Source organism: Schistocerca nitens, chromosome 4 (genome assembly GCF_023898315.1).
Source record: "Schistocerca nitens isolate TAMUIC-IGC-003100 chromosome 4, iqSchNite1.1, whole genome shotgun sequence".
Classification (NCBI taxonomy): domain Eukaryota; kingdom Metazoa; phylum Arthropoda; class Insecta; order Orthoptera; family Acrididae; genus Schistocerca; species Schistocerca nitens.
This window is the reverse complement of record NC_064617.1, coordinates 272533468-272559832: the sequence shown is the minus strand read 5'-3', so window position 1 is coordinate 272559832 and position 26365 is coordinate 272533468.

Here is a 26365-nt window from a genome sequence, read left to right as displayed (position 1 = left end):
CCGAGTATTTTACTAAGGAGCATTTTAAGCCTGGCGTTCATAACTTGAAATCCGAGTGAAGCAACGTAATTGACCGAAAGTCATCTAAAATACTCGGTTTTGACGTTTTAGAAACCGGGACAACCATTCGCTCCGTGAACTGCGAAAGGGAGGGAGCATTCAATAACAGTTCGTTGTACATTGCGGTCAGTTCGTCGCCGATCACATCCCAGTAACGTATATAAAATTCGACCGGTAAGCCGGCAGCTTTTTGCCTTGGCAGCGCACGCAATGATGGACTCAACTTCAGAGTTAAAAACATTTGCCAAGAGATCAGCGTTATCATCCTGAACCACCGTTGCGGTAATGTCACGTAAGAATTCATTTATTTTCGACAGCATTACTCAGAGCCAGATACCGATATACCCGCGGGGGATGAAGACAAACGTCTTGCTCGCACCCTGCTCATTACATAGGTTCCTGCCATCATCCTTAATATGATCAATAATTTTGTGTTTGCCACGTTTGTTTTCCCTGATCATGTGCACTCATGGTGAATGTCATCAGAAGTGCGCGATCGTACTCGATTGTCAACAAGTGCTTCACGGACTAAAGCTGTAATTTTTGCTTTAATGCGCTTGGTGCGGACCAGGTTGTCGGGCAATGCAGATGGATTGTTGTACAACTGGCGTAGACCGATGAAATAAAATTCTGTAGTCCGTTTCTTCCAATAAGCCCTAGTTCTGGCAAACTGACAATCAAATTGCTTAATCTACGGCTGAACAAATTCCGTCCACCAAAGAACGCGCTCCCCATGTCTTCATTGCCTCTGGAGGCAATACTGCCACGTGGCAACGAGGCATCGCCTTAAGTCCGCTTCATCTAGCAGCGATACATTCAGCTGCCACGTGCCTCGTCCCAAAAACGTTTTCTGTCGCACATGCCGGATCGTTATGTGGAATGCAGAGTGGTCACTAAAACTGAGCGGCCATATTTCACAATCACGAACGGTGCTTACAATATCTTGAGATATATACACTCTATCCAGACGGCTAGAAGAGGTAGCGCTCACATAGGTATATCCCACCGTGTGTGGTCGAAGGTGACACCAACTAGCTTTTAAATTCGGACCATCAGTTATAAGGAGTAGCTCGGGACAGTAATTAAAATTGGGAATTTGGTCTTCTTTGCGTAAAATGCAATTGAAATCCCCGCCCAGGATGATCTTCAGACGAACGTTTGTCAGTAAGGTTACAACTTCAGCCCTGAAAAAGTCACTTTTGTACCTTCTGCCAGTGGACCCTGTCGGGGCGTAAACGTTCATGAGAAGCAAATCCTGTAATTGGGTGGCAATGCCGCGTCCCGTTTCTAGAATCGCTTTAGGTTGGTAATAGATGCCAGGTTTGAATAAAATTGCAGTGCCCACCTCATTGCCAATATTTAGTATGGCATTATACCCAGGTATTTGTCCTATCTTGGGTGAGACAACTTCTTGAAAGAATACTGTATCTAAGCCCACGGAATACAGATCGTCGCTCAAATATTCAAGTTTTACATCTGATGCGATTTTATAATCTTGTGTAGGGGGGGTATGAAGCGTCGGTTTTATTCACTATACCCAAGAATTTTCGGCTGGCGTATGCTGATGGCCAGTATCCATCAGTTCAGGACTCCGACGGTCGACATGCATTTCCATATCGGCCTCCCCCGCATGGCGCGCGACGGAACCCATTTCATCTGTGCCTCTTTTTTCACCATCGTCTTTTCGAAGCTGCTTTATATTTCCCTGCAGCTTCTGTTCCAGACTGCGGATCTCCTCCTCACTCTGCTTCCGTGTCGACCGTTTTGATTTCCCTATTCTTTGGGGAGGTGCGTCGGCGTCAGAGCCAGTTTTGGTGCCCGTCACAATGCTGTGTATAAATCCCGTCTCAGATTGGTCACTGCCGGGAAGGAGTTGCCGCGGCGATGTTAACATTGACCTCGCCGACGTCTGGGGCTGCCACAGCAGCTTGTTGGCGTGTGGGGCTTGTTGGCGTGAAGTCCATAAGTGTCTGCGTGTAAGACAACCGATTTTCATCGTGGCCATCTTCAGGTAGAAGACGATGTTGCATTCCGCTATGCATTGCTCGGACACGGGGACAACCAGATTTTAAATGTTCGGTAGAACCACAAATGACGCAAGTTCTTCGCGGCTCTTCGTACATCAGCAATGCCCTAAAACCATGCACCAAAATGTTGGACAGGATGTGATTTGCTAAAGCAGTTTTCGCATTCCTAACGGCGTTATCGACATTGAAATGCTTGTTACCCCTCCACTGGTCGGCATGAATCTGCAAGACGTTGCCGTACGGCGACAAAGCTTGCCGAATTCTGTCGAAGCTAACTTAGAAAGGCAAATTAAATATTCGGACGATTCGTAGCCCTAGTCCAGCACAGACACTTCCCATATTTCGCCTTTCGAACTGACAAAATTCGCTATTCCTTCCGTGAGTGTCATAATACGAATCCATAGATCGTCACTGACCACTTTCACATGAACAGCATTTGCAAGAAAGTTACACGAAAAGCCAAGAACTTCTTCGTCTCGCAGTCCTAATACATCATAAAATCAGTTAACGAGTTCGTGAACCTGAGGTCGAGCACGTCCATACGGAAATCGCCGGCCGGTGTAGCCGAGCGGTTCTAGGCGCTTCAGTCTGGATTCGTATCCTGCCTCTGGTGTGTGTGTGTGTGTGTGTGTGTGTGTGTGTGTGTGTGTGTGTGTGTGTGTGTGTGTGTGTGTGTGTGTGTTTTGTCCTCACGTTCAAAAATGGTTCAAATGGCTCTGAGCACTATGGGACTTAATATCTGAGGTCATCAGTCCCCTAGAACTTAGAGCTACTTAAATCTAACTAACCTAAGGACATCATACACATCCACGCCCGAGGCAGGATTCGAACCTGCGACCGTAGCGGTCGCGCGGTTCCGGACTGAAGCGCCTAGAACCGCTCGGCCGCTCCGGCCGGCCCTTATGTTCTTTAGGATTAAGTAGTTCTAGGGAACTGATGAACTCAGATGTTAAGTACCATAGTGCTCAGAGCCATCTGAACCATAGGGTAATCCAAATCGGAATGTGTAAGGTATTGACCCATCTTCCGTCACGTTGTTAAGTTGTGCTTAGAGTGCCAAACAGCTACGGGCGCCACCAAACGCAGGCGAAGCGACCACTCCGGCACGTCTGCAAACGGCCGCGACCGCGGCGGAACTGAGCTATACCCCGTTTCACAGTGTTTCTATTCCGCGAAAAATATTATACTCAGCTTTTCTAAAGACGTCTAATCGAGCAATATTTGCATAATCAGTATCTGTCAGGAGGTTAGTGTTAAACCATATAAACAACAAAATAACTGTGCGCTTCGCGCGCGCAGAACGTACAAGTGGGCGCCTTCATCTTAACGTTAGAAAGCGAAAATGGCACTAGCAGTCTTTCTCAAGCAGGATCTGTCCGTCCGCTCTGTGTAATCGCTTGCTATCCGATTAAACAGATATACTCGCCTATGGCTTCGGTAAGCAAAAATTTCATTGTGACGCCGACGTGATTTAAACACGCAACCTTTGATATGGATTCAGATGCGCTACCGTTGCACCACTTAGGTACTACCATGAAAAGGTTCCTCGAACACTTACTGTACCTTTCAAACCTAAGAAATAATGAGAGCAGGATCCATGAGAGACTCGTCCCAGATGTACCTGCTCTGGCGTGGGTCTAACTCAGTGGCCCGCTCACCGGCGGCTGGCAAGACGTAGTGTGGTGTGGGCTCCGCCGTCTGTGCTTCTGCGTCATTGCGCTTGCTGCAGTTTATAGCTCTGTTTATAAAATACTTCGAGAAGTAATGAGTAGTAGGCAGTGATAGCCCAACGAAGTCGAAAAAATACATTGAAACATACTTTTGATACTCGGTATGCTCAACCCGAGTTATTTGAAGTAGAGAATTGGTTAGAAGAAGATGTGAAGCTCTCCTTTAATGATATAATAGGGATCCACCTGTCGATCGTAGTTTGTCTTGTGTTGGTAAAATTGAGTAGTGCCAAATTGCGCGAGAAAATAGTCTTCCGGAGGTGTCATGAAATTTAAGCACTCAGATGGAAACGTTGGTGAAGTCAACGTTGCACATGCTGGTTTTGGTATTCGCACAGTTCGAATCTTCGAGTTGCCTTTTGAGATTACAACAGACCAAATTAATGCAGTAATTTCACCTTTCGGGAAAGTGCTCAGCAACTTTGCCGAGAAATAGTCAAGCGCGCATAAATTCCCAGTACTAAATGGAGTACGGCAGCTTCGAGTAGAGTTACAAAAGCACATCCCCTCGTACATCAATGTCTGCGGATATAGAGGGATTGTAATTTATGACGACCAACCGCGAACCTGTGCCGCCTGTAACAAGCCTGGGCACGTTCGCGCAGAATGTATACAGCGGCGCGTTGCACAGCTGCCGGCCGGCAGGGCCGCCAGGCTACTGGCGATGACAACACTGCCTGGAACTTACGCCGCCGTGTCACGTGAACGCCCAACTGCTTCCTCAGCCCCTGAACCGTGTGCAAATACAAATTCTCCAGACACTGAAGTTCCGATGGATGTCAGTGCCGTCATAGCTGACGACCTACAAGAGTCCCACCAACCTAGGAAAACCGTTGAAGTTCCACCGAAACAGGCACCTGCAACTGATAAGGCAGCAGATCCGCCGGATGTTGAAGACCGACACTCCTTGCAGGAAAGCGAAACTAACTTGGATACTGAAGAAAGTCCGTCGAGAGGCAATTCTCCAAAAAAAAAAAAAAAAAAAAAAAAAAAAAAAAAAAAAAGAAACGCCGGCTGGCGCGCAAAGGTGCAGAGGAGGCAGCTCCCACACTCCGACAAAAAGCAAAGGAAATAGATAGTAGCTTAAGCCAACAGATGGCTGGCAACACGAAAGCGACACCAGTTTCTGAGGAGCGTTCCCCTTCTGCGCTGGAAAAAAGGGACGTCCAAGGAAAGCTAACAAAGAAAACACCCACCCACCCTCAAGAAGCGACTCACTCTCCTGAAGATTCACTCGTCCCACCCACGACGACAACGTCAACCAGCTGGGCAGACGAAAGCGATCATAACTATGCGGATGAAGAAATGACAGAAGTTTCAGAAACTAAAACAGACTGTACTCCAGCCCCAAAGGTGGCTGATTTCTTCAACGAAGACGTCTCCGTGAACGAACTTTCTAAAGATCAAGGACATGCCACTGAAACATTTGCTACCGGTGAATATTATTAAAATGAGTTTTAAAGCTGACGCTTGCGAGACAAAACGGAAGAATGTTGTTTAAAGTTTGATCAAGTAGAACGACCAATGTCTGACATACAAGCATACAAAATCGCGATAGTAAACCTTAATAAGATTGATAGTTCTTTTAAATTACAGAACTTAAAAGATTTTATATACGCTTCTGACAGCATTATACTATTACAAGTGACAGACATTGAGCTCGGTAACGTACCTGGCTTCAACGCCATTATAAACCCAGGGCATGGAACGGAAATGGGCACAGCTCTGCTCACAAAGGAGGGCGTAGTAGTTGAAGATGTGGTAAAATTACCAAGCAGTAAAAGCATAGTGGCCACAATAAACAAAATACGAGTCATTAACGTATATGCCCCTTCAGGATCCAGCAACAGACACCGCAGAGCGGAGTTCCTTAGAGAAGAAGTTGTCCCACTATTTGGAACTCGATATGAACACCTTATCCTGGGAGGAGACTTTAACTGTGTTTTGCATGCCAAAGACCAAACTCCCAATTTCAACAAGTGTACTGAACTGGAACGTATAGTTAATGACTTCAGAGTAATAGACTCATTGGAGCATATGCACGGTGCAGCCCCTGGCTTCACCCACACCACAAGTCAGTCGGCGAGCCGTCTAGACAGGATATATGTAACTCACAATTTGAAACACGACATTATGCAGTCCGTAGTATGGGCTACCGTTTTTTCGGATCATGCTGCGTACATATGCACAATCAATCTGATACAACGAGGACCTATCGAGGTAGAGGCACATCGAAGCTCAACGTGTCACATCTGGAAGACCAAGCTTGTCAGGAGGCATTTTACAAGGTATGGACAGTGTGAAAGCAAATTTAGCTCGTACATCTCTGGCACTGACTGGTGGCTGAAACATGCCAAACCTAAAATACGGAGGTGTTTCATAAATTACTCAAAAGACAAAAACTTTTAGTACAAATCAACTATGGAATTCTACTTTCAGTGTCTAAGGGATTTGTACAAGTCTGATGCAATAGTTGTGGACAACTACGAAATAATTCACAAAATTAAAGCAAAAATTTTAGCACTTCGGTGTAAACAACTGGAAGGCTACCAAATAAGGTCGCGTGCCCAGAACATAGCACAGCACGAGGTGACTTCCATTTATCATGTCATTCGTGAAAGCAAAAGGGCGTCTCGCAAGATATTCTCTAAAATAACAACTCATGATTGAAGGAAGCTGACGAAGCAAAGAGAGATCAAAGAGGCAGTGGTACAGCATTTTGAATCCTTAATGTCTAGTCAACCAGATGACGAACAGCTTCAAGACGAATTAATGATCCATCTCCAGGACAAGGTATGCCACGCGGAATCACCAACTCTCATCCCGGAAGTGACTGAAGATGATTTCGAAGAAGCTATATATGGAAGCATGAAAAATAAGCTTCCAGCGTCCAGGAGCAGACGGAATGCTGACAGAATTTTAACGCAAATTCAGTGGCCTCGTAAAAACAAAGTTTACTCTCATTTGCAACGATCTACTAAACCCTGAAAATGACATTCTGAAATAATTTAGAGAGTGACTCGCAGCACTAGTGCCAAAAAATACCAACCAGAGCACTGTAAGCGCTCTGAGGCCAATTACGCTTTTAAACAGCTATTACAAAATCTTTGGTCGCATCCTCGCTCGCAGGCTGAAAACCACAATGGTCAGTGTTACCGACCCTTATGAAACAAGTGTGGGCAAAGGCAGGAAAATTCCTCAGACCCTCTGATTACAGGGACCTAATTTCAACGGCCGACATGTGCAAAATATAAAGTGCACTCATCTCACTAGACTTGGGTAAAGTCTTCGACAGGGTTAATTATCGTTTCCTCCTTCGCGCCATGGGCGCAATGGGTTTCCCACCTAGATTCATTGGAATAGTATGCAGTACATTAACGAATAACTAGGCCAGATTTGTCATCAGTGGGCACATTAGCCGCCCGATTGACGTCACCAGCTCCATTAGGCAAGGGTGTCCGATGGCAATGGCACTCTCCGCCATAGCCATTGGACCCCTGCTTGCCTCCCTTATGAAACATCTACAAGGACTACAAATAAAAGGAGACAAGATCGTGTGCAAGGCTTACGCTGATGATGATGATGATGATGATGATGATGATGATGATGATGATGATGATGATGATGATGATGTTGGTTTCCTAGTCGTGAATGGCACTGAAGCAGAGAGCGCACTACAAATAGTAACAAAATATGAACAGGCATCTGGTGCAGAACTTAGTAGAACGAAGTCGGGGATTTTCAACATCGGCCGTGGAATTGGGACGCCAACGCAGGGTCTGTTACGCGAGCTTGTTACCATGAAATATCTCGGCATAGATTTTAAAAGAAATATCAATCACACTATTGCTGCGAATTATCGAAAATTAACAGAAAACGCGCGACTGTAAAAGCACGTAGTATTAGTGAACTCGATGAACTTCAGAAAGTAACAGTGGCAAATGTATACATCACTTCCAAAGTTAATTACGTAGCACAAGTTCTGCCACCACCTGCCACTTGGTCTAAAAGCATCGCATCTGCGCTAGGACATTTTGTGAGCCGCGGACGTATTTTCAAAGTAAAATATTACCCCGCTCCCTACGAAATGTGGTGGGTTAAATGTCACCGATGTCAGCTAAAAAGCGCAAGTCTTGTACCTTTCTACCTCATACAAACAATAGGAATAACCAAGTGGTACCCTTGCTGCACATCTGTTCAACGAAATGGCTCCTGCCGACTTCAGTGCACCTATAAATGTCCAACACATACCCAACGGACTATACCACTTGAAATACTTTTTAGTGGAATACAGTTACATGAAGGCAAGGATCCCTGAAAAAGACAACATCAAAGTGAAAGAACTTTACAATAACTTGATGAAATACAAACCCAGAAACGATGTAGAACAAATGTATCCTTGTTATAACTGGGAAACAATATGGGAAAATATTCACTGCCGGAACCTGCTAACGTACGTAAAGTCGACGTGGTAGTTTACTGTCAACGGGAAAATTGCAACTAACTCTAAACTTCACTCTATTCGACTTGCAGAGTCACCGCTGTGTACATATACCAGATACCGAAGAGCATAGATCCTTGTGTGACAAGGTACAAGACATACGGCTCTACATAAGACAGAAGAGAGCGAGCATCGGCAGAACCACGCCCGACGCCGTTACGCCTGCTGAACTTTGAAACCCTGACAGTGTACCTTTACCCCAAAACAAATCGAAACAGTCAACTGGTTGAAAGGCCAAACGGTGCATTACATCCTAACAAAAGAATCAAGCAACGGGGAGGACTTCTGGGTATTTCTTACAACTGAGCACCGCAAGTTGATGTGTACTTACAAATACAAAGAAAATTTTGCAAATTTTTTAACTAAAACAATACTGTAAATATTAGAAGTTAGTAATTCACATTTCACAACCAAACATTCCGAATACTAGACTAATGATTCTTGGTTAAAGTTTCTACCTCACATAGCAGGTGGTGGTTTTGAAACAGCAAGTAAAAAGAGATCATTAGTATAGACCAGTTAAGCCCATGTGTTTATATTACTTTGTTTTGAGGAAAGCATTTAACGCAGTGATGAAACTGGCAAATACCTTTTATTTAATTGTTTGTTTGTTTGTTTGTTTGTTTGTTTGTTTGTTTGTTTGTTTGTTTGTTTGTTTGTTTGTTTCTTTTTTTCTTTCTTTTTCGTTTCACAAGAAGACCGTCATCTGTTACTTATGAGTCAAATCAAGCAGCAGAAGCCTGCTTTACTTAAGTATATTTCTGAAGAAGAATATTTTACCTATCACCAATAATGAGTTTGCTTCTTTCAGTTTTCCACCCACTGAGAATGTTATAGATGCAGTTACGTTTCCATAACAATTATGTAAATGCGTTCCCAATGGAGTTTAAATTTATTTCATTCAAGCCATATTGCAAACAAAAGACAACAGACGGGGCATACTTAGTTCGTCGTTCAGAAGAAGCGCGCTTCCACATCATGAAGTTACATTCTCTCTTTAAAGGCGGACAAGCCGGGCTGAGAAGGTAAAAAATGGCGAGCATAAAAGGACGGGTTTAAGGGGAGGACGGAAACCCGATGAAAAAAAAAGAAAAAAGAAAATGTGGTAGTGCCTGCTTCGCATGCAGAAAGTCCTGGGTTCAGATCCCAGCTCCTCCAATTTTTGTTTCTCCGTGCAGCAGTACATGAAAACTTTTGCCTATCACCATATTCTATAAAATTCAGCGTACAAGACTCTTCCCCGAAGCAAGTGGATTTCGTACAGTTCCACCTCATAGCGGGAGGACGATGACCTGCAAGACCCTGGGCTGCGAACCCCCCATTAAAATGTTGCTCCAAAGCCTTCGGTATGGCGTGCGGAGTGCATACCAAATATTTATTTGCAATTCGTAGCGACGAATCGTCGTTTTTTCGAGATACTGAAAAATGAAGGGGGCACCCGGGATTGAACCGGGGACCTCTCAATCTGCAGTCGAATGCTCTAAGACTTTTTAAACCATTTTTTGTCAACGCTCTAATCCACTTTTTTGCCTGTAGTATATAAAAATGTAGAACTTAATGGAATCGAAAAGAAAATTGGGATGTGGCTTCACCGCATTAATGCCACTTCAGTTCAGGAACCCTCTGTATGTGCCGTCTCCACCGGCACTTTAATCTGTTCGTTATTGATCTCTGGCAATTGATCTTTTTTTCCGTCGTACGCTTGAAAACTGTAAGTTCGGCTTCTCGTGTTGCATTGTTTTCACTCCGTTGTGTTTTCGTCGTGTTTAATCTTTTGGTCTCCTCTTTCCTTTCCTTAGTTGTCTTTTTTTTTGGGTAGAAGTCATCGTCCGGTAAAAGTAGACCCTTAAGGGTGATGGCGTGCGGTGACTACGTTCTAGAAATGCCAAGAGGTTTCTAACCGGATACAAATTTGTGTTCATCAGTATCTTCCACGTGACAGGTTGCACAGAGGGAAGTGTCAGCCAAATGTATCGCATGTAATCGGGAAGTTGTAGGAAATTTCCTGTTGACCACGTAATAACACAAGGTTCTCGCCCTCGATGGCAAATACGTATGATGATCACTTCTCCATATACGTTTCCAGTCTGCCTCTGGGTACTTTTATACAGTTTCTAGAGTGCGTCGTGATCAAATATTGGTACACTGCTCGTACTGTGACTACATGCGCATCTGGCATCCCCATGCTGATGTAGCTATAACCAATCAAAAATTGCTTGAGATGGTGAAGGTCATTTGGTGTGTGATGAACATCCACAGGCGCATCAAGAGTAGCCGGCTTAATTTCGTTCAATAGAGTAGTGGAGTAATGGTGATGCTATTCGGCGAATTCTTCGACCTTTCATATGTAGAACTGACGTACAGAGCCCGTGTCTTCGTATATACGTCGATGAGGTTGAGACCGCCCAACGCCGTCGCAAGAGTCAACTTCGAATACTTCACTTTGAAAATGTGTCCACGGCTCACCAATTGGCCGAAGGCTGCTTGCTATCGGGGGTGGTAGTGGGACCACGCGTGCCATATAGTTAACTTTAGACAGGAGATAAATGTTCACCATACCACAAGTTGTATTTCGTGCACGGATCTGAGGTTATGTTGACTTATGCTAGCGCGTACTTTATTTAGTAAATCTTTGTAACTGATTGCAATCGTGTGTCGTATGTCACGAGTAAATTTCACACCCAAATACTTCATGACCGCGATCACCTTGATCTGTCAATGAATGGGGGCCCTCAATCTGAGACCGATATTCAGGACACCGGACTTAATCACATTCAGCTGAGCCCCGGCCGCCTTCCTATACTGTTCTACTATGTCCATCCCTGTCTGTATCTCAGCCGTGGTTCGCACAAGAAAGGCCACATCATCCGCGTAGGCGCGGCATATAAACTTGTGACCACGCATCAGGGCTCCTTGGAGGTTTCTATTTAGCGCTGTTAATAGCGGCTCGATAGCAAAGAGTGCCATCGACACAGGGCAGCCTTGTCGGACGTTGATCAGTATCGTGGACTGGGAGTGGCGCAGCAGACGTGCGATGATGGTGAGGAAACGGTGAGGGAAGTTCATTGTCTGCATGGTTTTCAGTAAATACTCATGGTTTACGCGGTCGAATGCTTTATCAGAATCGAGAGCAACCATTGCGCACGGAATGCGATAGGCTGCAGCTATCGCGATTATGTCTCGATAGTCACACAAGGTATCGTGAACGTTGCGGCCTTTACCGACACTAGTTTGACCCGGGGCTATGACTGTGTTCATCACCGGTTTGAGCTCCTAGCTATGATCGTTGCAAATATCATATAATCACGGTTTAAAAGTGTAAACGGGCGGTAATGTTTTTCGGATTTCCCGATGGTGACTTAGGAACCGGTATGATGAGGTCATCGCTGAATTGTTGTGGGACGTTTTTGTCGGGGTCCATAAATTCCTGGCATATGCACGTCAGTTTCAGTAACATCACTCGTTTAAATGTGCGGTGGAACGCTACCGGTCGGCCGTCAGAGTCAGGCTGCTGACAGGCCCTGATCCTGATCCTGATCCTATCTTCCACTTCCTCTTCAGTAGGTTCTGCCAACAGTTGAATTTCTTCCGCCTCATCCACCGAGCGGGTTATTTCCGACAGTAGAGCCTCCATCGCCTCTAGATCCATGGGTGTGGCGGCGTATACCGTTGCATAATAGCGCTTCATCTGAGCTGTTATCTCTCGCTGTTGCAACAGCAAACGTCCGTCCTCCGTCCGTAGTGCAGTGACGAGCTTCCTGGGTCGACATGTCCGCTCCTTAATCACGTAATAGATGGAAGGTCGTTCACTTGTGACTCCGTCACGAAGGCGTGCCTAACTTGGCACCCGTCTAGCTTTTTACGTGTCAACGCCATAATCGTAGCCTTTTCCCGTTGTATTTCCTTGTAATTGTCTGTAATCGACGCATCCGGGTGGTATAAGTCACGAAGGCCCTGGAAATAGAATTCCACCGTTCTGGTGTACCACTCCTTCCTCTCACGGGAGTATCTCATAAAGGCCTTCCTGATTGTCGGTTTTGCACAAGTTAGCCGGCCGCTGGTGGCAGAGCGGTTCTAGGCGCTTCAGTCTGGAACCGCGCTACCGCTACGGCGTAGGTTCGAATCCTGCCTCGGGCATGGATGTGTGTGATGTCCTTAGTTTAGTTAGGTTTAAGTAGTTCTAAGTTCTTGGGGACTGATGACCTGAGATGTTAATCCCCATAGTGCTCAGAGCCATTTTGCACAAGTTAGCCACCACTCCAGCGCCGAGGCATATTGAGGAAATATTGCCTCACAAGCTGCCCAAGTCGCAGCAGATATTTCATGGCATCCCGGTTCGTCCAAGTGCGATACATTCAACTTCCAGTGTCCTCTTCCGCGCTGTGTCCCTTGTTGGGTGTTGTTTGTACAAATGTATGCCACGTGGTCGGAAAAGACGGTCGGCCATATCTCTGTCTGCAGATTCTACGACTTCAAGCTGGCGTGACGTAAATACGATCAAGTCGGCTGGCGGAGTGATTCGTGACATGTGTGAATCCTGGCCGATCACCATTGACGTGTTCCCATGTATCTATAAAATGCAAGTCCCGTATGATAGTCGCTAGATGCGGGCAATTTTTAAAATGGGTCGTTGTAGTCACCACCGAATATAATGTGGTCGTAATGTCCTACAAGAAATGGAGCTATATCTTCTTCAAAAAATTCCGCCCGTTAATGTCTGTTACCAGTGCCTGAAGGTGCGGGTTCTCTGTCTGTCGCTATTATCCTTTTCTTTGTAAGGACGGCTATCCCAAGGTCTTGCACAATTCCTGGATGAGCGAAGGCTGTATATCCACTAATCTTGTCGAGGTCCGTGTTCGTCACCTCCTGCAGTAAGACCATGTCTGGTTCGGCGGCGTACAGCATGTCACGGAAAGTCTCCAGCTTTAGGTTGCTGCTAACACTATTGATGTTGACAGTCCGTATCTTATGTGCTTGTGCAGAAGTAATTCGTGGATGTAAGGCAGGACGTCTGTCCGTGACTATGTGCACCGTAGATTACTGTTCACATAGGCGGGTGTGAGTCCCGTCTGTGTTACGCTTGACCCAACACCAACCATAGCGTCGTCATTCACATCCCCCCCTGTTGGAACGCTTTTCACGTCTTCGGCCCGGTCGCCAGTCTCCCGGAGGCTATCTGACGTCGTGTCGTCGTAGTGTGTCTGCATGGGTAATATTTGCAGGGACATCTCGTGTGTCCCGTTCACATCCATCTGTTCGGTGGGTGGGTACGTCGTCTCGACCGACGCAATGATGGCTGCCGGAATGGTACCTGGTGGAGTCCATCCTTCTGTTCGACCGGTGTACATCCAAGAGTGCGGGCAATCCGCTGAGCCTTTTCACGCGCTTCCCTCGCCGCCTGGTTCGCGTTGGGAGGGTGGGGGGGGGGGGGGGCGGCAGTCCGTTGTTTTTTTGCACCTGCGCATTTAGTGCCGTGGTCTGCTCATCCCACTATCGGAATATCCGTTCTGCTCCGGTCCCTGCGGGACCTCCGTCTTTTGTGGCACGACGTTTCCAGCCGCGACATCTGCGGTGTGTTGCTCGCCATCAGTGGTTACCCGTTGCTCAGATGGGGCAGTGAGAAATTCCGTCGCCTCGATCCGGTCCGTGACCATGGGGGTATCGTGTTCCTCAAGAGCCGAGGCGCCTAGAGCCTCCTCCTCTACCGGTAAGTGTTCCGTTTCTGTTTCTCTGACTGCTGCAACGTAACTCACCGGCAACGTCTGCATAGGCACGGGGCCTACCGTTTCTCCCACCGGTAACTGGGCTATCCTCCTCTGCACACAGTCTGAGCGGACATGTCCTTCCTTACCACAACCTGCACACGTTCGGGGCTGCCCTTCATACATTACGATGGCTCTAGATCCACAGACGTAGGTATATGAAGGGACCTGACGCTTGAGGTCAATTTTTACCTGCCTTACCCCACTGAGAGCAGGGAAGGTAGCGCAAGTTGTCCACTTTTCCGTCGTATTACTTATGATCGCACCGTACGTATTAAGAACGGTATTGATCTGCCCTGCAGTCACCTCCAATGGAAGTTCAAAAATCCTGATAGTCCTGACGCGGTCCCGCCATTTCAATTTTTAGGTCTCCCACGTTACCGTCGCAACGGTTGAACTTGAAGCGACCTCCAGATGCTGTTACTGTTTCACAGCACTCTTTACGTATACTGTTCGGCTAACTGTCGACAAATAGATCCCGCTCATTTTGTCAAACCCTAACTCCACATCATCTCTCGAACGTGCCTCCACTTCGCATGGCTTAGGTCATGCACAACGTTCGTCGAAACTAAATTTCATTGTGTTTTTACGGAATTGAGATTCCATCGTAACCACTTGTGCGCGACTGACTTGCACTACCAACGGCTATTCCCATCGCCTTTACTCACCACTCGCCTCAGCGCTGCCGAGGTAGCGGCGGGTACGTAAACAGTGCACGTCCGCGCAACTCGCCTACCGCGAGCAGACTGAAAATTTTTTGTGATCCCGACGTGATTTGCACACGCAACCTTCTGATCTGGAGTCAGACGCACTAACGTTGCGCCACGGAGTCAACGCTGTTTAGGTTTTATCATGAATAGGTTCCTCGAACACTTAATGTACTGTTCAAACCTAAAAAATAATGACAGTAGGATCCACGAGAGACTCTTACCAGATGTACTTGCTCTGGCGGGCTGCGATCTCTCCATTGAAATGTTGTTGCAAAGCCTTCGGTATGGCGTGCGGAGTACGTCACAATAATGTATTTGCAACTCATAGCGACGATCTTTTTTTCCAAGATACTGAAAAATGAAGGGGCACCCGTTTTTGAACCTGGAACCTGTCGATCTGCTATCGAATGCTCTAAGACTTTTTTTTTGTCAGACGCCTTAACTACTATTTTTTTTTCCTCGATTACGTTCGGCTGAGGCGTCGGAAGGAGGACGAGAAGCGACAGTTCCAAGGCCAAAGCATGGAGAGTTTTGTGCACAAAAACTTACGTTCCGTTACGGGGTATCGAACCCGGGCCTACTGGGTGAAAGCCGGTATACTAGACCCTTTTTTTTGTTCAAATGCTCTATAACGTATTTTTAGTCCGACGCCTTATCCATTACGCCACTTTATATATATATATATATATATATATATATATATATTTGCAACTCCTGTACCATTAACGAAAGTGCCACATGAAAGTGAGCGTTGGCGAATAACTTTTTAATGACAACTTGGAAAGGGTACTCTTTTTGGTTTTTGTGAAGTTTTAGCTCAACCGAGTCCTTGCTTTTGAAACAGTATGTCAAGCATACTGCCAAAGTTTTTCCTCTCGTTGATTATTCGTGATTTTCCACTGTCCAAGTAGGCCATAAAACTGATGAGATCGTCGGCTCCAATTTTATTGATGACATACTCCACGTAATGGCCTAACAACCACATTACCGTGTTATTTTTTGTGTGCGGGTAGAAAGCTTTGTCCGGCCATAAGAATATTTCGGTGGTGTAAATTGCTTCTGCGCTTCTGGTCAACAGAGCGAGTTTACGTCGCACCCACTTTCAGTTATCCACGTGGCCGGCGCAGTTAAATCCGTGGAGCACCGTGTCTATTAGTCCACAAGTAAGACAATGGTCGGTATCGCTCAGTCCGATGCGGTAAAGCTTTTCATTGGTTGCCACAGTGTTTTTAACGACTCTGTACCATGTGGACGCCACGTCCGACGTGTGGATCCTGAGACTAATGTTATGCCACACTGTCGACCAACCGATGGTGGGGCACTCCAGCATTATGGTGTTATGCTTGTCCGTTATTTGCCACGTATGAAGTATAGTCCTGGTACAGAGGGATGGTGTGTTGACGGAGTCAACTCCTAAGTAACCGAACTCCAGAAAAAATATACTTACATGTTTGAGTCGGAAGTTAAAATTTAGGAAATCAATCGTCGGTTGCATGCTCTTTGGTTGTACGATGGTGAAAAACTTGGCCGTGATCGTAGTGGGGTACGCACACATCAGCCTAGCCGTCCTCTTTTAAGTATAATGTAGTGGCCTTTCTAGCGATATCAGTGAGTTAAAGTCCTCCCGTCGGCCGTGGTTTTGTTAAAGTTTCATAGTGCAGTTAGAAGATTTCTCCTCTCCACATATAACGGGCTGCCAGTTGCATAATACTACTTGCTTGCAACTTTGGTGTAGGGAAGATCTGAGCGACGTAGTATCCTTTAGAAAACAGGTAGGTGTTAAGTAGCCGAACTGCTTCAAGGAGAGTCACCGATCGCCAGGTAGCCTCCAGCGCGGAGCCGGTCATCTTGTTGATGGTCTCTCTCCAGTTTTTCGCTGCCATCTTTAACGGGCATTATCGATAACGATACGAAGGGTTTTGTGATGTTCGACAGCCCGTGCCCATGGTATGATAGTGTCGTCTAACCCTCTGATATTAATTATTTTTGACTTTCCGGTGTTAATTCTAGGCCCAGACGCTGTGCTATATTTATCTATTTCACCTTTGTGTCGTATGAACACGCCCACATCGTAAGCATAATCTCGGACAATGACGGATGCACTGGAAAGTGTAACGCCAGACAATGTCGTTGCGATGCGTCTGAGCAGAGGCTCTAGCGATAGTGCAAAAAGCAACATTGAGAGAGGACTGCCTTGTGGCACACCCTTCTCAATGTTGATAGCCTGCTCATCGACGCTTATTCTTTGCCTTATACCAGTGACCAGTAGCCTGACTACTCATAAAACCCTGTCCTACAAGCCAATTGTGTCACGATGTGCTCCATGTATTGGTAAGAGACGAGGTCAGATGCTTTATAGAAGTCTATAAAGCGCAGTGCACAGGGAATGTTAGTCACAGAAGCAAAAGAAATGACGTCTCGGTAGTTCAGATCGCTGACATCACGGTCCGGCCAGGGAAGCAGGGCTGGTGGTTGTGGACTACCTTGCGGACGGGAGGAGTCAGTCGATTGCTAACCGCCCTGGCGATGGTTTTATAATCAAAATTTTGCAATGTTAGCGGCCGAAAATTGTCAATACGTTTTTGTCCCTTGTTCTTAGGCACTAAAAAGATTCTGCCTGCCTTCCTTCATCTCGATGGGCATAACCGTTTCTTTTATTATTTCATTTAAAACCTCAGTAAAAATAGCCTAAATTGTTCCAAAATTTACAATAAAATTCTTTTTGCAGTCCGTCTGGTCCCGGGGATTTATTCGCAGGCGACCGAAGGATCAACTCGTAAACGTCATCTAAAACGTCAGCTAAAATGTCACTGTTGTCTTCAGAAGTAATGTCCCGATAAAGGGCCTGAACGACTTCGACCACTGAGCCCTCGTCAATGTGTTCCCTAGCATACAAGGCTTAATAATGTTTCTGTATTTCTTGTACCATGTCAGATTATTGGCAGAGTAATGTCCCATTGCTGGTCAGTAATTCATCAATGAACGTCCTCCTACGTTGTGACTGATGTTTAAGGAGATGATACATGGACGTCATCTCTTCTGCCATCAGAGAACGGGCTTTGGAGTTTATTTTCAATCCTTCGAGTTGGTGGCGCTGGATGCTGACGAGTTTACCTTTGATACACTTCATATGTTGAAGAGACCTGGGAGAAGTCTCAGATTTCTCATAAAGCTCTAAAAACAGAGTGATAAAATTCCATAGTCTGCCTAAGACGTTCGGCCTTCTGTCTCCCATAAACCACAAACACTGACTTAGCCTTTTTTTCGTGCCACTGGTCCACCACTCTATTTTTGAGTTAGTCAACGGAGACAAACTGTCCATGTTTCGCGAACGACGACTTCCAGTTCCCTGTCCCTCAAGTGGGAGACGTTCAGCATCCAGTGGGTTCTGAGAAGCTTTGTGGGCTGTTTGCCTAAGTTGACGGTGACGGAAAATGTGCTTTGGTCAGGAAAAGGGGTTGGGATGACATCAACATCGAGATCTCTATCACTAATACTGTCGGCGACATACACCCGGTGAAGACGACTGCACTAATGCGAGGTAAAGAATGTAAATCTCACAAGGGTGGGATATTTCAATTCCCAAGTGTCCTCCAGCCGAATGTGTTTTATAAGTTCATGCAACGCCTTTCAATACACAGTTAGAATCACCACCGACTAGGAGGTACGGCGGGTTTTTACGAAGCGGGTACACAATATCTTCTTCGAAAAACTTGATACGTTCGGCACTCTTGTTACTGCCAGACGGTGAGTATCAATTTACAACAGTGACACCATAAATTGTACAATCTATGCCTCTACCGGATGCTAATTTTTCAACGTTATGAAGTGCAATGCCTTCTCGAATCAGTATAGCCGTACCGGTAGCATCTTCGAGAGCTACATTTACTATTGTTGTAAAGCCAGATACACGAAGATCGATCGTCGCAACTTCTTGTTATAAGAAGATGTCAGTTTCAGATTCGTAGATAAACCGCCGTAAAATTGAAAGTTTCAGGTCTGTTATGATTCTGTTGATGTTCGAGGTCAATATCTTACAGGCTTGCATAATTTTCTAAGTTAACGTTGGCCTTGTATATGTTTGCCGTCAAACTTCAGTTCCCTCGTACCAGTCCATTAACGAAACGATCATGCCGCCTACTGTCTGACCGTCGGTAGTGGGAGTTTTGGTGTCGGCATTTTTGTTCTTTTTCCTGAAAATGTTGACATTCGGTCGTACTTTGTCTTTCCGCCTTCCACTGTTGAAGAAGCCCTCTGTAAAAGGCGGTCTCGGGGGATCGCGGCAGAAGTCTGCGTCGGCCCCGCCCACCGCCTCCACTCGCCACTGTGATTCAGTTGACTTGCGCCGCGGCGGCTGTCTGCCGACATCACTACCCTCAGTTTTCGATTGTTTGTCGACACGCGCATCCCCGACCTGTTTGCCGTGGAAGCTCTACGGATGGGGCTCGCCTTGTGAACTTTCCGCTGCTAGTGATTCACTTCCACATTCTGGCTGTGCTTCGCATGGTACCACTAGTTGTGGTGCTTCAACTCCGGTATCCAGGACAGGTGTCGGAGTCACTTCCCCAAGCCGCCGCTCAGGCGCGCTAGTTGTGTTTGTTATTATCGGGACGTTAACTGTATCAGCAACGGTGTTAACAACCAGCGTCCATACCGGGAGTGCGGACACAAGACTGCCGGAATCTTCTCAGAGATCGTGCACTGTGCGGTAGGAGTCCTAATACGGACTACTCTCATCACAGGTCCTTCTCCGTTCATGAGTTCAAGGAAGAGTAAAAGCTGGGATGATGCCTTCAATGGGAGGCTGGTCGGCTGCTTTGCTCTGTGCCAACGGCGGAAAATCATTCCAAACCACTATAGGAGTATCTTGCATATTTACACCGGATCTTAAAGCGACACCATCTACCTCGTAGTTCGGCGCTGCTAACTCAGCTAACGTCTCCCCCTGCGGGTCCGGGGTAAGAATAGGCCCCAGGTATTCCTGCCTGTCGTAAGAGGCGACTAAAAGGAGTTTCAACCGTTTCGGCCTTCCATGTGATGGTCCCCCTTGGGGTTTGACCTCCATTTTTCAAAATTCTATAGAAGTACGAGCCTTTTGGGGAAGGACGCCTTACATGGTATACCACTGGTCCTCAGTGCACTAAGACCTTGGCACTCAGCATTGTACCGGCGTTGTAACCATACCCACTATTCCTCAAATTGGGCCTAAACGCCTGATGGGTTGTACAAGTTACGCCCATAGTGCGTCCCCATCTGCACCTACGATCATGATGGACTTTCCATGGCATCCGAAATCCAGCACGGTAGCCGGCCCGTTGTGGTGGGGTCGTCATGTACCTTCTAGGTTGTAGCCCCCTGACAACACAGGGATCATACTGCCGATACCTGAGCTGCACCCTCCTCACGTCGGCCAAGGAGTAGATGCCCGTCTCCTTGGGGCATCAGGACTCCCGGCAACGGTCATCCTGCCAGGTGGCCCTTGCTGAGCCTGAGTGGCGCCCGTGGGGAGAGCCCCTGGTCGGAGTGGGTGGTATCGGGGCGGACGTTTCGCAAAGAAACGTCAACACGTATCTGGTCGCTCTGCGGCCGAGTCTTTCAAAAGGAAAGGTACTGTTTCTAGTTCTGGTTCTCCTGCCCTTTCCCCCTTGGCCACTCCCCGGGAGGAGGGACAGGCCCGTCGGCTTGGGGCGAAGTACTTCCCCCGCTATTTGGTCTGTTCTCGAACCGATGGGGGGACGTTCGCCGCCTCCAAGCCCATGTTCTTTGTTCAGCACATTGACGACATCTTCGGGGAAATTGAGGCTCTCAGTAAGATGTGTTCGGGGTCCGTTCTTACAAAGACCACCTCCGCCACACAGTCGACGGCGCTCCAGGCGTGCGACCGCCTAGGGGACATCCCAGTGTCCATTGTCCCGCATCTGGCACTAAATAGGACGCAGGGGGGTTATTTTTCATCGGGACCTCCTGCTGCCGTCTGATGAGGAGCTCAGGTCCAACCTGCAGCGCCGAGGCGTGCATTTCGTCCGGCGTGTACAGCGCGGCTCCAAAGACTGTCGCATCGACACCGGAGCCTTTATCCTCGCCTTCGAGGGGGACGTTCTCCTGGAGAAGGTAAAGGTGATGTGCTACTGGTGCGACGTGCGACCTTACGTCCCGCCTCCTATGCGCTGTTTTCGGTGTTTGCGCTTTGGGCACATGTCGTCACGGTGTGAGGCTGAGCCCCTTTGTGGCGATTGTGGACGTCCTCTTCGAGAGGAACATACATGCACCCCACCACCTTGGTGCGTTAATTGTCCTGGCATCCACTCGCCTAGATCCTCAGACTGCCCCGCATATCAGAAGGAGAAGATACAAGAACTCAAAACCTTGGATCGGCTCTCTTATTCTGAGGCCAGGAAGAAGTATGACTGCCTCCATCCCGTGCCGTTTACCGCTTCGTTTGCCTCAGTTGTGTCCACTCCTTCTGCGGTATCCTCACCCCTATCCTGTCCCCCCTTCGCCTCCTCCCCCCATCTGGGGTCTCTGCCTCCGCCTCCCAAATCCCTCCCTTCCAAATCCTCCTCCCCCGTGGCCCCCGCCCCCTCTGCCGCAGGGGCCACCCTTCCTCCTCCTCCTCCTCCTCCTCCTCCTCCTCCTCCTCCTCCTCCCCCCCCAGCCGCCTGAAAAGCGATCCTCTTCTCAGGCGTCCATCGGGGAAACGTTCCGGACCCCAGCTTCCAAGGTCCGGCGTTCCAAAACGGACCCCACGCGTGAGGACCTTCTTCGGATCCAGCCCACCATCCCTGTGCCTCCTCGGACTTCCAAGAAGGCCTCCAAGAAGAAGTCTCTATCCCCCTCTCCACCCCGGCGCGTTTCGTCTGACGCTCTATCCGTGAGTCGCTGCTCCCGGCCGTCTTAGTTTCGCCGGGACGCTCTGCTGCCAGGCGCTCAGCTAGCCTCTCGTCGGCAAATGATGCTGCCCCTCCTACACAACCAGGGACAGCGGCCGCAGCTGGCGACGACTCGATGGAACAGGATCCGCCTCCCGCCGGTTGTAGCGTTGTTGCCTCGAAACCTGGCCCTCCGCGGCCGTCGAGGTGACCAGCTCTTCCCCCGTCTCGTTCCCCCTCTTTTTTGACTAGCGATGGCCTTTTTACATTGGAACATAAGAGGTATTCGATCTAATCGGGAGGAATTACAACTGCTCCTCCGCCTGCACTGTCCGCTCGTCCTTGGTCTCCAGGAAACCAAGTTGGGCCCGACTGACTGTATTGCCTTTACCCACTATACCTCGGAGCAGTATGACCTCACCCCTGTGGACGGTATCCCAGCTCATGGTGGGGTCATGTTGCTCGTTCGGGACGATGTCTATTATCATCCCATCCCATTGACCACCGCACTCCAAGCAATACCTGTCCGTATTACTCTTTCTGCTTTTACTTTTTCAGTTTGTACCATCTACACTCCATTGTCATCTGCTGTTAGTCGGGCTGACATGATGCACCTGATCGTTCAGCTTCCCCCATCGTTTTTATTGTTTGGCGACTTCAATGCCCATCATCCCCTTTGGGGCTCGCCTGCATCCCGTCAAAGAGGCTCACTCTTGGCGGATGTCTTCAACCATCCCAATCTTGTCTGCCTCAATACTGGCGCCCCGACTTTGCTCTCGGACTCTACTCATACCTACTCCCACTTGGACCTCTCGATCTGTTCTACCACTCTTGCCCGTCGGTTCGAGTGGTATGTCCTTTCTGACACCTATTCGAGCGAACACTTCCCCTGTGTCGTTCGTCTCCTGCACCACACCCCATCCCCACGTCCTTCGAGCTGGAACATACCGAAAGCTGACTGGGGACTTTACTCCTCCCTGGCGACCTTTCCGGACCACGATTTTCTCAGTTGTGACAGTCAGGTCGAATACCTCACTACTGTTATCATCAATGCTGCCGAACGTTCCATTCCTCGTACTACCTCTTCTTCACGTCGCGTTTCCGTCCTCTGGTGGAACGAGGCTTGTAGAGACGCTATCCGTGCTCGACGACGTGCTTTACGTACCTTTCGCCGCCATCCTACGTTGGCGAATTGTATTGGATACAAACGACTCCGAGCGCAATGCCGTAGAGTCATCAAAGACAGCAAAAAAGCTTGTTGGGCTTCTTTCCCCAGCTCCTTTAACAGTTTTACTCCCTCTTCTGCCGTTTGGGGTGGCCTGCGCCGGCTGTCGAGCGTTAAGGCCCACTCCTCGGTACCTGGCCTGACCTCAGGTAATGAGGTCCTCGTTGATCCTGTGGCTGTTTCCAACGCCTTCGGCCGGTTTTTCGCGGAGGTTTCAAGCTCCGCCCATTACCACCCTGCCTTCCTTCCCAGGAAAGAGGCAGAAGAGGCTCGGCGATCTTCCTTCCACTCGCTGAATGTGGAAACTTATAATGCCCCCTTTACTATGAGGGAACTCGAACGTGCGCTTGCACTGTCCCGGTCCTCTGCTCCGGGGCCAGATGCCATTCACGTTCAGATGCTGGCACACCTTTCTCCAGCGATTATAAGCTTCCTTCTTCGTACCTACAATCGTGTCTGGACGGAAGGTCAGGTCCCCATGCGTTGCCGTGACGCCGTCGTTGTTCTTATACCCAAACCCGGGAAGGATAGACACTTTCCTTCTAGTTACCGCCCCATTTCTCTTACAAGCTGTGTCTGTAAAGTGATGGAGCGCATGGTTCATGCTTGGTTAGTTTGGATTCTTGAATCTCGACGGCTACTTGCCAATGTCCAATGCGGCTTTCGTCGCCGCCGCTCCGCTGTTGACCACCTTGTGACCTTGTCGACATTCATCATGAACAACTTTTTGCGAAGGCGGCAAACGGAAGCCGTGTTCTTCGATTTGGAGAAGGCTTATGATATCTGTTGGAGAGGAGGTATCCTCCGCACTATGCACAGGTGGGGCCTACGCGGTCGCCTGCCCCTTTTTATTGATTCCTTTTTAACGGATCGAATGTTCAGGGTATGTGTGGGTTCCGTATTGTCCGACGTCTTCCTCCAGGAGAACGGAGTGCCTCAGGGCTTCGTCTTGAGCGTAGCCCTTTTTGGCATCACGATCAATCCAATTATGGATTGCATTCCACCTAATGTCTCAGGCTCTCTCTCTGTCGATGACTTCGCGATCTACTCCAGTGCCCAGAGAACATGCCTCCTGGAGCGCTGCCTTCAGCGTTGTCTAGACATCCTCTACTCATGGAGCGTGGCAAATGGCTTCCGGTTCTTTGAAGAGAAGATGGTTTGTATCAACTTTTGGCGATATAAAGCGTTCCTTCCGTCATCCTTACATCTCGGCCCCATTGTTTTCCCATTCGTGGAAACAACTAAGTTTCTAGGGCTCACGTTGGACAGGAAACTGTGTTGGTCTCCGCATGTCTCTTATTTGGCGGCCCGTTGTACACGTTCCCTTAATGTCCTCGGAGTTCTTAGTGGTTCATCTTGGGGAGCGGATCGCACTGTCCTGCTTCGCTTGTATCTGTCCGTAGTCCGATCGAAGCTGGATTATGGGAGCTTCGTCTGCTCGTCTGCTCGGCCATCCCTCTTACGCCGTCTCAACTCCATCCACCATCGGGGGTTACGTCTTGCGACCGGAGCCTTCTACACTAGTCCTGTCGAGAGTCTTCATGCTGAAGCTGCCGAATTACCATTATTTCTCGTTCAGCTACAGGCAAAGCGTGATACACTTACAAACATCAACATAAAAATTTAAATTAACATTAACAATGATTTACAATAAAATTTTCAGGGTTTCCAGCCACAAAAGTGCTTGGTCACTTATCACATGTATGTCCATCAGATTTCCTCCCTTAAGTCCGTGTACGTCGCACTCAACTATATGCTGCATGGTTTGACTCTCTCCGCACTCACAATTGGGGTCCTGGGAGAAACCCCACTTTTTCAACAAATATCCGCACCGACCAACACCTGTCCGCAGACGATTTAGAGTTACCCACACTCTACGTTGGAGTTGGAAGCCTGGAACTCGTTGAGATGGGTCCTCAATAAGGAAACTGTTATTCACTTTGCTTTCCTGCCATTGCTGTTTCCACAGGTTATCGATATCAATCTGTTGTTTGAGTTCTTTCCAGAAGGGATTTCTTGACAACAATCTGTCAGGGGGAGGAGGTAGGTCCCTGAACTTTTCTTTGTACCTCTGGATTGCTCTTTCACGTCTAATCGAGGGTGGTTCGATATTGGCAAGGACGGGCAGCCAAGGTTTCGGGGTGGGTCTTACTGTTCCTGTTATGAGCCTCATTTGTCTCGTTAAGTTGCACATCAATATATCTGACATGCCTACTGCGGGCCCAGACGGGTGCGCAATATTCCGCTACACTATACAGAAGTGCCAGTGCTGATGTGCGTAGAGTTTCAGTGGAACATCCCCAGGTTGTTTCTGCCAGTTTCATTATGATGTTGTTTCTTGTTTTTATTTTTTGGGCGACTTCGTACAGGTGGCTCTTATATGTGAGAGTGCGATCTAGCTTAACACCCAGATATTTTGGCGTTCTATCGTTTTTCAACAATTTACCTTTTATTTGCACTTTTAGCTCACGATTTGCATCTTTGTTACACAAGTGCATTATTGATGCCACGGATTTAGTCGGATTTACTTTGAGGTGCCAGTTGTCATAATATTGTTGTAGTCGTTCCAGATCCCTGTTTAAAATTTCTTCCAGTTCTTCGAAAGTGTTGGCGTGAGCCGCGATAGCGATGTCATCTGCATACATAAAAGAACGAGATTCCAGGTTTGGGATGTCCGCTATGTATAAATTGAAAAGGCATGGAGCCAGCACAGACCCTTGGGGGAGACCATTTTGTAGTGTCCTGTAGCTGCTTGTTTTCCCATTCAGAGATACCTTGAATCTCCTGTTTATCAACATATTTCTGACTAGATCTATGATCTTCTTGCATTTCACGACTTTTGACAGTTTATACAGTATCCCTTTTGTCCATACGGTGTCGTATGCTGAGGTGAGATCTAATAATACCATGCCCGTTTTCTTTTTGTTTTGGTAACCTCTTTCAATGAAAGTGGTTAGGGCGAGAACTTGGTCGCAACAATCTCTTCCTTTTCGAAAACCGCCTTGCTCTGGGGGAAGAGCAGCTTCTATTTTACTTTCTGTTCTGCCTAGGATGACTCGTTCAAACAGCTTGTAAGTGGTGCACAATAAAGATATCGGTCTATAATCTTTAGCATTCTCTCCTGTTTTCCCTGGTTTCTGGATGGCTATGACATGTGCGTTTTTCCATTGCTTTGGTAACCGGCTGGTATCTATGATATTAGAGAAAAGAGAAGACAACCATGCTCTTCCCTTTGGCCCGAAGTTCTTCAAGAATTCTGGAAGAAGGCCGTCACAGCCAGCTGCTTTACCAGGTGACATTTTCTTTAGTGCTATATTTATCTCTTCTTGTGTTACCCAGTTCGCTAAACCTGCTTCCTCCTCGCTTGCATCTAGCTCTTCGTTCATCAGTTGGTGCAGTTCTTTTTTCTTCGAGGCGGAGGCATGGATTCTGGATGTTTGTAGTATAGAAGAGCATATCTTGTTAGGGGTCATTTTATTAT